We start from the raw sequence: 13,921 nt of genomic DNA, 5'->3' as shown, positions 1-13,921 counted from the left end.
AAATTTAGGTGGGTATTTAAGATCTGCTGTATCGTTTTGCAACAAGTACTTGTCAAACAGATGGGTCGGTAATTAGCCACATGTTTGTATCGCTGTTTGTGAATTGGTACTACCTTAGCCCCCTCCAGTCTCTTTGAACGTCGCCAGATTCTAGAGAGTTAGTATATAGATGGCAAAGTTTTATTATTTTCTTTATTATTTTCTCTTGCAGCGGCAGCGGCGACGTACGCACGTCATTTAATCAAGTTGTGTGGACTTTTGCAGAGGCCGGCGCTTCATCTGATACCTGACCAGGACTGTTCTGCGTGTCCCGCCATCTGCCTGACTGTACTGTAACCACGGCCTTCTGTCGCTTCTTTCTTGGGGGCGGTGTTTTCATGGAAAGCTGGCTTCACTCTGGCAGCGGCAGCGGCGACGTACGCACGTCATTTAATCAACCTGTGTGGATTTTTGCAGAGGCCGGCGCTTCATCTGATACCTGACCAGGACTGTTCTGCGCGTCCCGCCATCTGCCTGACTGTACTGTAACCACGGCCTTCTGTCGCTTCTGTCTTGGGGGCGGTGTTTTCATGGAAAGCTGGTTTCACTCTGGTAGCGGCAGCGGCGACGTACGCATGTCATTTTATCAACTGTGTGGATTTTTGCAGGTTGGTGGCATTTCTTATTCTGTGCTGTAGCACAGCTCCTCCCCTGTCGTCGCTGTTGCTGCCACGAGTCTTGTAGTGCTTTTACCTTGTTGTGACTACTGGTTAGAGTGTCGTATATGCCATATCTATGCCGCATTTAGGCTATGGAGGGTTCTGGCTCTGGAAGCCTGCGCGATGTCGCAAAGTCTCCTGCTGATAAGCAGCCAGGTACTATAGAGGAAGTCACAAAAGTGTTGGTTGAACTGACAGCTAAGCTTGAGGCGTTTGCGACGGACATGAGAAATGTCGTCGGTGCTGTTGCTAACTCCAATACAGAGATTCGCTGTAAACTTGGAGCCATTCGCGACTCCATTGGCTTTATGAACGACGGTTTCGAACAATTCAAAAAGGATGTTGACGCGTTCCGTCGCGAGCTGACTGCAGTGACGGCTGAAAATCAGCGATGTAAAAGAGTATGAGCAACTAAGTAAAGAACTGAAAGAAGCAAAGAGAGAAATAGTTGAGCTGAAACAATACAGCAGGAACATGAACCTTGAGGGTAAAGGACTACCGTTAGTTGCAAACGAAGATCTGAGAAGAAGTGTTGGACAAATTGCCACATGTATAGGCACAAGTGTCACGGACAGTGACATTGATGTAGTACATCGTGTCCCTTCTAAAGATAACAACAAACCAAACGTGATCATAAAGTTTTCGGCTAGGTCTGCACGAGACAGCGTACTCTCTACTGCGCGAACCGCTAAGTTAAGCACTGGGACCCTGGGCTTGGAAGAGAGTAATCCTGTATATATCAATGAGCATCTGTGCGTTGAAAACAAGGGTCTATTGGGTAGAGCTCGACAACTGAGGCGAGAAAAAGAATGGAAGTTTGTGTGGATGTCACAGGGAAAGATCCTGATGTGGAAGTCTGAAAATTCGCCTGTCCTACATGTTACCTGTGACTCGTACCTAGACAAGGTGCGTTAGGTTACCCGCTATTGCATACTCAACGCCACTTATGTCATGGTGCCAACAGATAGAATGGCTCAAGAACAATCTAGGAACCTATGGTTCTTCTTGCTTTTCTCGATATTTTTGAAAACAGTTAACGGCGCGATTCATCAGACACCCACGCACATTTTCCGAATCTATGTGGTTTCGTACCTAGCAAATGCGCCTGATAGTGTCTTTATGTATGGGAGCTCTAAACTACTGTCGGAAACAGAAGTTCTGTTTATGAACGTTAACCTTTTGACCAATATTGTACACCTTAGAGTCCATAGTACATCAGTGTTGCACTCATTTCTTCTTGCTTGCTACAGTGTTGCGGTTGAGGGCGTCACCCACATAAAAATTTAAATTCCCCTTAATATTCTCTTCAGCAGTTGGTTTTGCATATATAGCATCTTATTCGTCTATGCCAACGGCACTGTTTCTACATTGCAATGGCTGTCTTTTTTTCCCCTGAGAATTAAGTTTCAAAATGGCTCTGAAATGTACTAGTCCCTCTGAATTAAGCAGGATTGTTGCGCATCAGCGCCTATCGACTCTGAGTTTCCTGCATATGAACATACAGTCAGCCCGTTCTAAAGAAGACGAATTGTGGAATTTTCTAGATGAATTTAAATTTAACTTTTCTGTGATTATGTTGACTGAAACTTGGTACCGCAACGACACCGACATTGTGCATATTGATGCGCATAATGTGGCCTACATAAATAGCGAAACTAGAGGCGGCAGTGTATGCATATATGTTGAAACAAGTATCGGCTATCAGTATATTGATGAATGGTCTCGATGCTGTGAAGACATTGAAATTCTGTGTTTAAAATTCGAAAACTCTCTCTTTACTGTTGTGTATAGGCCTCCTCACGGCAACATCAACAATTTTCTTCAATATTTAGATGAATTCTTTTGGTTTGTTAATGAAAATAATTATACATTAGTACTCGGAGGTGACCTCAACATTGACATGCTCACAAAGACTAGCACACAAACTGACCTGTCAAATCTACTTCTTTCGCATGGCCTTTCATATGTTAAAACTACCCCAACTCGTATTACAGCTGCTACAGCCACCTTGATAGATCTATTTATAACAAATTCTCCTAATCTACTACAGCATGGTCCGATAAGTATCGCTATCAGTGATCATTTGCCAATTTGCCTAATTACTACGGTTGAAATTAAACAGAGGCACCCGGTGAAATCAGACATTTATTTCCAAGACATTATTTCACAATCTCTTTCTTGCTTTCGTGGCGAAATAAGCTCGTTGAGCTGGGATGATATACTCTCCTCATCATCACCTGATAGCGCCTATGACCGCTTCATTAAGATCGTGTGCACAGTATACCAAAAACACTTTCCTTACAGGCACGTAAAAAAACCTAAACACGCTCGCAAGCCATGGATCTCCTCTAAGCTAATCAAAATGATAAAAGAAAAGAATAGGCTGTACTATGCGTTTTTGAATAGCCGTGACCCAGATGATTTGAAGCAGTTTACGAAATATCGAAATAACCTGACTATGCTGCAAAAACAAGCTAAATGCGACTATTACTGCTCCATGTTCGATGGTATCGTTGATGCAAAACAGACTTGGAATAAGCTGAATTCTGTTATATCATCAAGGCGACCCGCCAGTACCATTAAAGAGCTCAATGTTGGTAATGAGGTTCCTAAAGATGAAGCACTCGCCAATAAATTTAATGATTACTTTGCCTCACTAGTTGAAAGCACTTATGATCAAGATGCCTTGATGTATTTGCCCAGTCCCCTTGCGCATTCTTTGTATATTGATGAGACTGATGACACTGAGGTTTTAAATGTGTTCAAAAATTTTAGGCGATCTAAAAGTGAGGATGTGCACGGATTAAAAATACAACCAATTGTTTTTTATTGACCTGCTCACCCCTTGCCTCAATCACATTTACATCTCCCTAACCTCTGGTGTTTTTCCTCAACAGATGAAAATTGCAGGGGTAGCTGTGGTGTACAAAGGCGGAGAAAGGGAAAGCTTAAGTAACTATAGACCAATCTCAATTCTTCCACTGTTTTCGAAAGGTTTAGAAAAAATTATTCTCCTTAGAATGACTGCCTTTTTTAACAAGTATTCTGTTTTAACACCATGTCAATATGGCTTTAGGTCAGGCTGCTCGACTGAAACTGCTCTTTTTAAACAAAAGGAACTAATTTTGAAAAATATAGAGGCGCGGAAACTAACATTGGGAGTACTCCTTGATTTCTCAAAAGCTTTCGACAGAATTAACAATGAAACACTATTACAAAAATTGAATTCTTATGGTACACGCGGTATAGTTTTAGATTGAATTAGAAGTTATATAACCAACAGAAAGCAATGCGTATCAATAAATAGAAAATCATCTTCGTTTAAACTTATTAAGCAAGGTGTGCCTCAAGGTAGCATATTGGGACTACTTCTATTTATCATTTACATAAATGACATTGTTAATATTGATGTTACCATTAACTATATTATTTACGCAGATGATACTGGTTTATTCTTCTCAGGAACTAAGGAGGATCAACTCGCCAATTTTGCAAAGGAAATATTTCACAAGATATATAACTGGTCTGTAAAATTTCTCTCCAGTTAAACTGCTCCAAGACAAAAGCAGTCCTCTTTAGAGCGCAGTCCACGCCTTGTGACCTCACCCAATGCCTCACACTCAATGACACAAAAATAGAACTTTCCGCTACAGCAAAAACATTGGGTGTTATCTTTCATGAATTGATGCTATGGGACCACCACACCGATTACTTACGAAATAAACTTAGTAAAGCGTTAGGTATGTTGCGCAGATGCAAGAGGCTACTACCAATACCACAGAAACTTATGGTTTATAACGCACTATTTGCTTCTCACCTGCGCTATTGTAACCTGGTCTGGTCAAATAGTACTAAGAAATCATTAGGTAATTTAGTTTCAGTTCAAAAGAATGCCTTACGTGCTATATCAGACTTACCTTACATTGGACATACGCGTGACATATTCCGGAAGTTCGAGATTTTACGTGTAGACCACCTTTACGAGTATCAACTCATCTGTTCTTTTAAACGTGACTTGATTAAGGGTTCTAATCATATCATAAACATCGCGAACTTGCAGCGGAATCCTTCTTTTCGCCTAAATCGATATACGGAACACTGGGAAGTCCCGCGCCCTCGGACGAACTATGGCCTTCAAGCACTGTCGTACTGTCTTCCCTCTACACTTAACAAATATAGTCTACATGATGTAAACATACGCCATATATCCAAGAGCACATTACTGCAAAAATTTCTGTGAATATTTAACTTTTTGGTTTGTCGACTGAAAATTATTTCTTTGCTATTTCTAGGTTGTCTTTTCTGGTTTTCTTCCATACATGTATGCGTATATGCATGTGTGTATCTATATATCTATATATATGTATAGATGTGTGTATATACATGCGTCTGTGAATATGTATATATTGACCCTGCCACAAGTATGTGCTACGAATATCTTGCCATGTTGCTGCCTGTTCACGGGGAGGTGGGACTAGTCAAGCTGCCGTTATGCGGCTTTTATCCTGCCATCCCTACCGCTTTGTATATATCAGTGTACTTATGTGGTAAAATAAACTTCTTCTTCTTCTCGGTTACATGTGGTAGAGACATAGCTGATCACCATTTCGTGGTCAGAAATTGCTTCTAAAATATCACACCCGTATTTCCATTGTGTGACGGATCTGCTCGAAAACGCCAAATCCAGTAGTGATTCTCCTGATTCGTAGGTTCCATGTGGGCATAGTTAATATTTGTCTTAAGTCAAGGGAAAAAGTCAGATTAAGAAGAACACGAGACACTGCCTGATCATTTTGATCTTCCGGATAATATACCCAGTCAATATTCGGTTAATTTATATCTCCGGCCATTAGATCCTGCAATTGCTGTTGCTAAACTTTTCAAGAAAGAACTCGAGGAATAGCATGCATTCTTCGGTGGTATCGGGGGGTGGAGGGGGCGATATACTGCAACAAAAAGAAAATACAGGCCACCGATCTCTGTGGTACCCACAATACACTCCAGTTCCCGAGGGGATGAAGCTTCAACGAGATCCATCGAAGTTTTATAAACAATAGCAACACCTCCTCCTCTGGATTCTCTGTCTTTGGGACAAACCATATAGTTCGGCGGAAGGAAACAAGCACTCTAAATTGATTTATTTCACCAGGTTTTAGTTACAATTACGACATCCGGTTTATGTTCCAAGAGGACAGCTTCCAAAAGTGAAGATCTGTTGCATGTGCTCCGTGCATTGACGTTTAAAACTACTTGTCTGCCAGGAACACTCTTCCCTGCTGTCAGATCTGTTTCCCTTTTCGTGCGACATTTATCTGCCGCCTATGTTGCTACTTTTGTCATGACGACGCGGTTCCCCACAGGGCCTACGTGTGGAAGTATCATCCTCCTAGTAACCCGCCTTGCCGGCCGCATAAAGCCTGTCATAAACTAGGCGCACTCGACTTCTCATTTTTAGCTCTTTCCCAAAGGCACTTTCTGCTGTGCACCACGCTCTTTGAGAAACCATCGCTTATCGAAACGTTCATGCCTTTCAAATTAGGAGAATTGCGCATAATTTGCTGTTTTTCCTTGAAATCATACAGCCCGAAAATAACTTGTCGTGCTTTTGACTGCTGTTTTTCAAGACGGTGCATGCGCTCAATGATGCGGTGAGAAGTACCAATCATTTCCTTTAGCAGCTTCGATAAGTATGCCTTTGTTTCATTGTCTTCAATCAATCAATCAAATCATTATTTTCCATCAGGTGCTACAGATGGAGGGGCTACGGAAAAAAAGCTGCCACTTGGCGGCTTGACGAGTCCGCAGACCCATATATAAGGCAGCGTCTAGACAGCACCAGAGCATAAACAAGCAATAAACAAATCGAGGCACTTGATCAAAGCAAATAAATAAAATAAAAAGTCCTGAGCCAGATCAATCAAACACAGTCAACACAAAAGAATGAACAGGCAATAAGCGTTTCAAGGCACTTGATAAATGCAGAAGAAAAGAAAAAGTCTTGAGCTAGATAAAAACAAACACCAGAATAGCTAAAATCAGGTTAGTCAATAAGCAAACAGGTCTCTAAGTGTAACAGTGGAGCAACTTAATAAATCAAAATTTAGTGACTGATAATAGTTTAAAAGAGATAGCAGAGAGAAACACAAACGTTCCATACCAGAATTCAAGCGTGGTACAGCAACCTTCCAGTTTTCTCCACGTCTAGTATTGTAATATTTCTCATTTGTTTCTAAATGTGCCAAGGCATCGAGGCTATGAATATTTTTTTTCACCTCATATTTAAACCGAGCACTCAAACGGTACCGGTATAGCTTGTGAGCTGTAATAACATGTGCCCTGTGAAAAAATTCTGCAGTGGTTGCATTATGACGAGCATTGTATACGTGGCGTAGATACCGTTTTTGCATAAGGAATATTTTTTGTGTGTTAGAGAAAGTAGTTGTGCCGCAGACAAGTTGGCAATAGTTGACGTGTGGATAGAAAAGAGAATTGTAGACCAATATTTTCGTTTTACTAGAAAGCATGTACCGGAGCCGGCCGACTACACCGGTTATTCGAGCAAGTTTGGCTAATACAAAATTCACATGCGGTTCCCAGGACAGATTGGTAATGAATATCACGCCTAGACATTTAAACTGGTCAACAATGTCAACAGGGCGAGAGTTTAAAACAGGGAAACTTGTCTTGTTCAGGGAAACCGAAGATAAGGTTATTGCGGCGCTCGACATTTTCCTTATCGTCACCTTTTTTTAGATAGCACTGTTACTGTTCCGTTCAGTCGAGACACCGCCCGCTGTGTGTTATCAATTTTCAAAAAAACTCAAGTTTAGCTACGCGGTCTTCGAAAGTTTGATGGGGCACCATTTACTTTCACTTCTTTTTGAACTACTCTCTGATCACGTTTAATGTCACTGAACGTCTTGCTCTGGCCGTTCAACGTTTGGAAAATCTGTTCGAGTTTTTCATGTATAGTCAAACCGGGGCCGAATTAAACTCGACATCCCCACTTTTGACAAGCTTGAGACATACAGACGAACAATCACATACAAGCAGCGCTAGAATGCGGGGGCATGGCACGATGATCAGAGACAAACGATTACTCCTAATTAAAGAGAAGTCGTGTCTCTGTGTGCGTGTTATTCCTGCAGTGTCCCGGGTCATATATCGCGGTTTTGCAACCAGCATATGACCATGTGGTATGGCCAGCCGTCAGAGTTTTCTACGCCCCTCGAACGACCACACGGTGCCCCGTGGCCAGCACACGTATCATCTGGCGACGAGTATTGGCCGAGCAGCTCTCGGAATCACTCCTCGGCATCTGACAGAAGTTTGACACCCCCACCGCAACGTCGTACTCTGCGTTCTCCTTCAGCGCTGCGTCGCACCAAGTCCCCTTCGTCACCGGAAAACTAGCTAGCGCGGTGGATGACAAAGACGTGCTAGTGACAAAGATACATCCTGTGCTGATGCTGAAAACAAAGTGCGTGTTCTTGTGGATATTATGCCTGTGATGGCTTTGGTGGACACAGGCACAACAATTTCGGCCAAGAGTGTCCTTTTTGAGCGCGTGTTAGGGCGCAAGGTTTTGTTTAAATGGGACGAAGATTCAAAGTTCTGTGGAGTGAGTGGCAAGCCGTTGCGACCTATCGGGGTGTGTAGTGCTGACGTGTTTTTGGGTGACCATTTAATTACGACAGAGTTTGTAATTATTCTTCGGTCGACCCATGAAGTTATTCTCGGCATGGACTTCTTGCGGTAGTGTGGTGCTACTGTCGACTGCCGCACAGGGAAGGTGTTCATAAGTGGTAGGATTCCGTCAGGACTCCTGGAGAACCCTGTAGATAGCGAAACTACACTGTGTTTGTTGTGATACGGTCGTACATGCATCATCTACCACTTGTATTCCCGTTGTCTGTTTCAGCGCACGTTCCTACAACTTCGATGCCACCGTAGAACCAAAGCACTTTAACCGCGTGACGAAGAATGTGTTCGTGTCACAACGTGCGGTGTAGATAGAAGGCGGACGCACTGGCTGATGAACCGTAAGCTGTTCTAAGGAGCCCGTGATAGTACCAGATGGCATAACACTAGCCTTCGCTAGTGAAGACGCGTCTTTATCAGTGGTTAAACTAACAGATGTGCCCGAAGAGCCTGAAGACCACACTTCGGAAACGGCCCTTTTGTCGATGGTAAATAAATAGCTCAGCACAAGTGAACGTCGAAGGATAATGCGTGTGCTTTCGAAGCACGGTTCGGTATTCGACTTTACGCAGAAGGACAAAACACCTGCAATTCCCGTATCTCAAACGCGCCATACCATCAACACGGGTTCGGCAAACCCGATTAGACAAAAGCCATATCGTGTTTCATGATCAGAGCGCCAGAGTATCAACGAACGAGTAAACGAGATGATGAAAAAGGGAGTCGTACAAGAGTCGGCGAGTCTGTGGGCAGCTCCAGTGATTCTTGATAAAAAGATGGATCTTGGAGATTTTGCGTCGACTATCACCGTTTGAATGCTATAACAAAAAGGTACGTGTACCCACTCCCACGTCATGATGGCGAAATTGACTGTCTTCATTCGACCTCTTACTTGTCCTCAGTAGATTTACGATCCGGCTATTGGCAAATTCCGATGCACCCTTACAAGGAGAAGACTGCTTTGTAACCCCTGACGGGCTCTTCGAATTTAATGTGATACCACTTGAGCTGTGCAACGCTCCAGCAACTTTCGAGAGATTTATGAACACTGCTCTGCGCGGCTTGAGGTGGAACATCTGCATGTGCTACATCGACGACGTCGTCATCTTTGGCCGCACTTTCAGCAAACACAACTCGCGTCTCGATATTGTCCTGAACTGTATTAGAAACGCTGGCGTAGTTTCAAACGACAAGAAATTCCACTTTTGCGACCTCCAAACACTTATGCTTGGGTGCCTCTTCGATAAGAATGGCATCCGCCCTGATCCCCACAAAACAGAGCCCTTGAAGCGTTCAGTGCACTGTGCTCTGTCAAGGAGCTACGTAGTTCTCTGGGGCTTTGTTCCTATTTCCGCTGCTTTATTCCTAAATTCTCCGACGTCGCGTATCCGCTGACATGGCTGCTACGAAAAGACACCTCCTTTGAGTGGACTCCGGAGTGCGAAAATTGTTTTCATCAGTTGAAGTTTCTGCTGAGGTGACGTCCACTTCTTCAACACTTCAGTCTTTCAGCTCCGGCGGAACTCCATACAATTGCCAGTGGCACAGGAATTGTTGCCGTCCTAGTTCAACGCTACCGTGACCTCGAACACGTGATCGCATATGCATGTCGCTCATCCAGTAGGCCCGAGCAGAATTACACTCTCATGGAACAAGAAGGCCTCGCGGTAACATTAGCGGTTCAGCGGCTTTGTTCTTACCTTTATCGACACCCTTTTACAGTGGTCACCGCCCACCACTCTTTGTGTTGGCTTGTGAATCGCCGTGAAGCTTGTGGCCACCTTGCGCGGTGGGCGCTCCGACTGCATAAATACAGCTTTACCGTCTCTTATGAGAGCGGTCTACGACACGCTGATGCGTACTGCCTCTCGCATATGCCACTTAGCACTACGGGCGGCGACGCCGACGACTTACATCACCTCATGGCTTCTGTGTCGCCGCGTTTTCCAACCTTCGATTGCTTCAAAGCCGAACAGCGAAAAGACGATAAATTAACGCCGCTCTTCACCGCTACGATCGCCTCGACGACAGCAAACCATTTCTGTGTTCTTGATGGACTCCTGTATTAGAACTTTTCCAGCACTGGAGCACGTTTTCTCCTACTAGTACCGGAGAGCCTTCGCACAGCGATTCTGAGGGCTATGCACGACGACCCTTTGGTTCGCCAATTATTTTCGGCGAGGACGCTCTACCGAACCAAGGAACGCTTTTATTTGACTGGAATGCGACAGTCTGTTGAGACCTATGTGGGCAGCTGAATGCAGTGTCAATGCCACAAGCAGCCATCAACTGGTCCAGCTGGTCTCCTGCAGCCGATCCCGCCTACAAGCACACCTTTCCAACAAGTGGGCATTGACTTCCTGGGCCCTTTTCCATAATCAGCCAAGGGAGATCGTTGGATAGTTGTTTGCGTCCACTACCTCACACGCTACTGCGAGACAACAGCCGTGCCCACCGCAACTGCCACTGGCATTTCAACATTCCTGCTGCAATATGTCATCCTGCGACATGGTCTGCCTCACGTGATCATCAGCGATCGTGGAGGACAATGCACAGCGGATGTCGTAGAGGAGCTGCTTCGTTAGTGTGATTCTCACTTGCGTCACTCGACACCATACCATCCACAAACGAATGGGCTTACGGAACGCACCAACCTAACAATTGTAAACATGGTATCTATGTATGTTTCCTCCTTCCACAAGAACTGGAATGACGTAATGACCTTTATCACGTAGGCGTTCAACGCCGCGAAGCACAAGACCACCAGCTATAGCCCTTCCTTCCTGCTGTATGCACGGCCACCCCGGTACACAATTGACACCGTTTTCCCTTTCTGTAGTCACGGAAATCCCGTTGTCGCGGAGGCCCTTTGCCTTGCCGAAGACGCTCGTCATATTGCTCGTTGGGCACTTTGGTATCGCAGGACAGATCAAAAGCACGCTACGACATTCGCCACCGTCCGGTAACCTATCACCCTGGTGATTTAGTCTGGCTTTGGAATCCAGTATGGAAACGCGGGTTATGCCAAAAGCTTTTGGCCACCTACGATGGACCGTTTATTATTATCAGACTCACGGAAATCACCTATAGCATAGTCGCCTCACGGCGAGTGGTAGAAGAGCTGCCAAGACCCAAGTGGTCCATGTCGCTCCCTTGAAATTGTTCACGTCAAGACAAATGGATTCACTGGCCCGGTGGGTTTTTTTCTGCGACGAGATGAATGTTACGCATGAAGAAAACGAAGACCGATAAACGTGCTTGCGGTCCCGAGTGGTGGCAAGAAGAAGAGAATAACGTTGATTTGATCAATGAGCTGGCCGCTCTTGCGTCACCTTCGCGACCTAAAATAAACAGCCCCATACATCCGTAAGGGTGATAGGCGGTCTCCTTCGCGCGTAACAGTATAACGAACTACAGATGTTACCGACTGGATAGACCCTTCGGATGTGGTGTATAAGCTTTTCTCATTTCGTCTGAGTACTATCGTGAGACAACAAAATAACATCATACTTCATTTCGCCGATGTGAAATAATAATCTTAGACATAAGTATTGTAGTTTTCTCCCCGCAATCTATGTATTTTATTGCTGGGGTGTAAAATGTACAATCACTTCATGTCGCAGTGGCCTATTGCAAAAAGAGCATATTCTTACGTAGGAGGACGCAGACGAAAACCTACATACAAGTATATTTACAAGAAAATACGCCGCACTTGGCCAAGAGGCAAGAGCCCACGCTAGCCTTCAATCGTCGTCGTCGTCTTCACACAGCTCGCCTCTACCTCATCGTAAATGCTGTTCCGTAGCTCTAGCCCCGGCGGCAAAAGCGCCGTCGCGGAGGGATCAAACACCGGACTCGGAAGCAGTGTAGTAGGCCTTGAGGCTACTGACGCGCACGACATCACTGGATGCCTAAGTAGGGGACGAGGTTGAACGTACGGGATCAATTTCGTACAACACAGGCATCACCTGGCGCAGCACGCGGTGGGGCCCTATGTATCGCGAAATGAGCGTTTGAGAAAGTCTGACGTGACGAGAGGGCGACCACAGGAGCACAAGCGCACCAGGTGAAAACTGTACGTCACGGTGGTGGGCGTTGTACCGACGCTGCTGAGTGGTTTTCTAGGCCGTCAGTCGAGCACGGGAACCTGGCCTGCATGGTTGGCGAGGGCGATGGCATCGCGCCCATACTCGCTTGTTGAGGTTGCAGCAGGAGGAAGTGTCGTGTCAAGGGGCAAGGTCGTCTCGCGACATTACAGCAGATAGAATTTAGAAAATCCGGCGTTATCGTGCCGGGAGAAATTATAGGCAAAGGTGACGTAAGGAAGGGTTGTGTCTCAGTCGTGCTGGTCCTTGGAAACACACGTGGACATCATATCGGTAAGAGGACGCTTTAGCCACTCTGTCAGGCGATTGGTTTGAGGATGGTATGAGGTAGTCAGCTTGGGCTGAGCGGAGCAGTAACGCCCAGTGACGGCGATAACTTTCGAGATGAAGTTACGACCACAGTCAGTAAACAGCTGTTGCTGGGGGCCAAGAAGCTGGATAATGTCATGTAAGAGAAAGTCCCCGACGTCAGTGTCGCAACAGTTAGGGAGAGCCCGCGTGATAGCGTATCGGTTGTCGTAATCAGTTGCGACGGCTACCCATTTGTTCCCAGAGGATGACGTGCGAATGGACTGAGGAGGTCTAATTCAACCGTCAGGTAGCACCTCAGACGTTTTCCAACGCTGGCAGGTATCACAGGCAGCAACAGAGCGGCGGACGCAGCGAGCGAGACTAGGTCAATAGAAGCGGCGGTGTACGCGGTCGTACGTGCGGGTTACCCGAAGATGTCCTGCAGTGGGTGCGTCATGCATGTAAAAGAGCACAGTCTGCCGTAGATGTTTTGGAACGACAAGAAGAAGATCAGATCCATCAAGGAGGAAGTTCCTTCAATACAGAATGCCGCCGTGGACGACATACCCGCGAACGGATGCATCGGAAAGTGTAGAGCGCAGACCCTCGGCGTCGTTAGTCTTGTCTACTGGGTGGCGAGATGCGCAATCAGCGTCCTTTTGTAGTCGGCCAGATTTGCAGGTGGCAGATTACGAATACTTTTAGAGGCGTAAGGCCCAGCGACCAAGTCTTCCTGTAGGATCTTTCAGTGAGCATAGCCGGCAAAGCATCGCCGGTAATAATGCGATGTTTAACAGCTGTAGTTTGGGACAAAGGACGATCGTGAAAGTGAAAAAAATATCGTGGTTGGAAATCAGAACGCGGTATAGCTCACGTGCGTGCTCCGATGGTATGTCGGGCGCAATCATTTCTGTAAGTCAGCGATTATACAAGTTGGCGAAAGCGATGGTAGAGGAGGATCGGCTGAATTGTCATCTACTGCAATATATGCTACTGAGTTATCCTCTAATGAGCAAAGCTGGGCCAGAGACATACCGCGTGGCAGCACTTGTGTCGCCAAGGCAAAATTGACCACTGGCAGGCAGATGCGATTCGCCTTAATAGACAAAACATTATGAGGTACTG

The 13,921-nt window shown here is 45.5% G+C and overlaps 1 long non-coding RNA gene across 1 annotated transcript in view; it reads left to right on the top strand.

The window, feature by feature from the left end:
• Nucleotides 1-249: 249 nt before the first annotated feature.
• LOC140213514 (uncharacterized) overlaps nucleotides 250-13,921 on the top strand; it is a 49,362-nt gene continuing 35,690 nt past the window's right edge. Inside the window, exon 1 of the long non-coding RNA XR_011890373.1 lies at nucleotides 250-647. This is a non-coding gene — a long non-coding RNA (uncharacterized lncRNA). The remainder of the gene's footprint in view (nucleotides 648-13,921) is intronic.

The sequence above is a fragment of the Dermacentor andersoni genome, chromosome 10, assembly GCF_023375885.2.
Source record: "Dermacentor andersoni chromosome 10, qqDerAnde1_hic_scaffold, whole genome shotgun sequence".
NCBI lineage: Eukaryota > Metazoa > Arthropoda > Arachnida > Ixodida > Ixodidae > Dermacentor > Dermacentor andersoni.
Note: the sequence above shows the minus strand (reverse complement) of the source record. Positions and strands in the feature narration are given on the sequence as shown.